Genomic DNA, 3468 nt, shown 5'->3' with positions numbered 1-3468 from the left:
AAAGTAAATTCGTGTATTCTCAATGTGCTCTGATTGGTCAGGGCTCGTTTTATTTTTTTGATAATAATAAATAAATTAATTAGTTTAAATATTTCGATAATTATAGCAGATAATTTCAAATTAGTTATATTTTGTTTTACATTTATAATGGTTAACTAAGATGAAGATTTCTCAGTAGATAAATCGAGGTCGTGGAATTGTATAACTAGGAATTTCTTATTTTCCCAGCCAGAATGAAGAAAATCGTTTTCAGGAATTCAGATTTTTTTTTTCAGGAAATGCAATTTTCTGTCTTTTCAATCTTGTATGGTAGTAGTTACTGTCCATGAAGATGTACCTAGTTTACTTCTGAGGTACTCCGAATTTGGAAATAACAAAAAAAAATGTATAATAATAATGAAAGAATCATATTGTCTGAAATAAAAAAAAGTGCTTATAAATTTTAAACAATTCACCATTGTAATGGTTCAAGTTATTTTCTATTTATTTATTTTTTTCATGATTTGTAAGTCTGAAGGCCAAATAATTTTGATATTATTTTAAATTGTTTTAATCCTTATAGATTTTTTTTGTTTAATGAAACAGTTGGTTCAAACCAATCTTTGTGATGAAAATTTCATGTTCGATGATATTCCAAAATTATGATATGGTTCAGACAATAGATTTATATCTCACCGGATTTTAATATTAATGATTAATGTCCGCTAAGTTCTTAAACGATCTTTTTATAAATCGGTTATTTTTAGAACTACTGGATACTTTAAAAAAATTACCATAAAATTAGGAAAAGTTAAAAAAATATATATATTTTGAATAAAACCACGATCAGAATAATTTTATATAATAAATTACTTGTTCTTAGATAATCTAATGTTTTGTATTTTTTTATTTCAAATATGTTTCATAAATTATTATTGCTAGATGTTGGTTTTATGGTAAGTAATAAAATTTTTAATATCAAATGTCAAGGTTTTTTTTTAGAACTAGTGTATACATATTATTAATTCTATAAAAATGATTGCAGCGTTTCTTCCTTTCTTTCTATTTTACAGAGAATTTATCTAATTTGATTTTAAGCGCCTATATTTCTTAAAGTTTCTTATATATCGAAAGTTTTTCTATATGATTCATCAATGAATGTCAAAATCATATAAAATATTTGTTATGCTGCTCTGACTTGATAAAAATACATGATATAATTCATGTTCCATTTACTTAATTGATATCTTATTAGTCATCAAGTTTTTAGTACATAATTAATAAATCAAAGTTAACAATTAAAATTTATAACATACTCATCTTATCTTTTTTTTTTTTTGACCAATGGAACATCTTGGAATATTTTCAACAAACAAAAAATTGTATATTTTTCAAAAATATTTTTGAGGTGCGTTAAAAAATCATTAGATAACTTTTGACCTAAGCCATCCCCCAAGAGAGGAAGGAAATTATTTATTTATTAACCTTTAAAAAATGTATACTTTATTAATTTATTTTTAATATCTTCGACCAACGCCGAGCCAAATTTGAGGAATGCCTTTGTTAATCCTGCTTCTAGAAACTTCGAGTCAACCTTTGTTAACTGATGTTACCAGTGACATTTATTAGTTTCCGATTTTATTTAATGTGCATTTTAGTTAAAAGAAAGCAATTGTGCACATGAAAATCTTTTATATAAATATACATGCAATACGCAAATCATTAAAATAAATTTACAGTATCGGAACTAACTTAAAATATATATTGTTTAAATAAAATAATCTGTGTTCAAGTTAAGTCTCAAAGTACTCTTTATTATTTCTTGTCCAACGTTTCGGCCAACCTGCACATCTTCATGGACGATCCATTAAATAAAAGCTTTTTATTATACATTTGTTTTTAGCAAACAACATTATTATTAATAAATTAGCGTACCTTAAATAAAAATTTACACCTCACATTCAATAATTTAAAAACTTTTTGCAGGCTATTCTTTCTAGGTCATTAATTTCAGACAAATAACAACAGAAACAATAAACCAATAGGAAATCATATTAATTTATTGATAAGCTTCCCTTAGTTCATGTTTAATTACCCATTTTGTTACTTTTCCATTAATTTATAAACATTTAATTACAGATTTACTTAATACTATTATCACTCTCTTATCACACAATATCTTTATATATAAATATAAGAAGATGGTCAGGGTTGCGGTAAAAAAAAGAACAATACTTACAGCCATATATTAAAATTAATCAATACTAAATAATTTTATGCTCATTTTATTATCATCACCAAATTTTTCTATTATACTTTTGTTTTTCACCTGTTTGTTATCTCTCTATCACTTATATTATCTATCGCTGCATTCACTTATATTTATCCATCTATGTTTTATTAACTTTCACATTCACTTTGTTTTGCCTTCTTGCAAACTTTTACTTCACATGTTTCTATTAACTTATTTCACTTATCATTATCATCACCTATATTGTTAACATTCTATCACAATTTTTCACTTATTTCTATACTTTATTACTTATTTTTAATCTTTTTAAAAATATTTCACACAATTTTTCACTTATTTCTATACTTTATTACTTATTTTTAATCTTTTTTACATCTCACCTTTTACTTTTATTTTATTTTGTAATCTTTCACTTCCGATATTTAAATTACCTTATTTCACTTATTATTATTCATGTTATTCCTGTTATCTTTATTATTACTATTATCAGTGTAGATAAATGAATATTTTCACGATATATAAAAACAACAGTTGTTATCATTGTCTAATATTTTTTCTTATTTATTTCTTTGTAATACTTTTTTTTTTACTTATTATTAGTTACTTCTTTTACAATCTTTGTTATTATATCCTATATTTTATTAACTACCTTAACTATATTTTCTTCAGTATATACTCGTATTATTAGTAACGATATGTATCATTTTAATTTTACTTAGTTATTCCTAAATTAGAAAATTATTATGGTTATTATTATTATCATATTTCTGTATCTTTCTCTTATTATTTTTCATTTTTCGTCATATATTTATGACTACTTCCTGTACACGCAACATATTTGAAATAGAAATATAGCTGGCCACCTCCTCCCCACTCCTTCACGCTTCCGCTTTATTGTCACCTTCTGTTCAACCTTTCGCTTTGAACAGGTAGGTGGTCCTGATTTGTTCTTTGCTCATTTATTATCATTATTATTTATTTATAATCTTAATATTTTCTTGAGACTGGTAATTCTTTAATAAATAACTCAAATACTATCCAATCATAGTCTCAAAACTTTATTTATTTTATTCGTCCAACGTTTCGGCCAATCCGGCCATCTTCAGGGACAATCTACTACAAAAGTTTCTATTATATGTATGATCCTACAAACAATTTAAATACTTAACATTATTATTTATAATTTACCTTACCTCAATACCACTTTGCAAACATATAATTTAAAACACTCTAAAACT

This window comes from Halyomorpha halys, unplaced genomic scaffold (genome assembly GCF_000696795.3).
Source record: "Halyomorpha halys isolate HHAL.00 unplaced genomic scaffold, Hhal_1.1 Scaffold953.1, whole genome shotgun sequence".
Taxonomy (NCBI): Eukaryota; Metazoa; Arthropoda; class Insecta; order Hemiptera; family Pentatomidae; genus Halyomorpha; species Halyomorpha halys.
Note: the sequence above shows the minus strand (reverse complement) of the source record.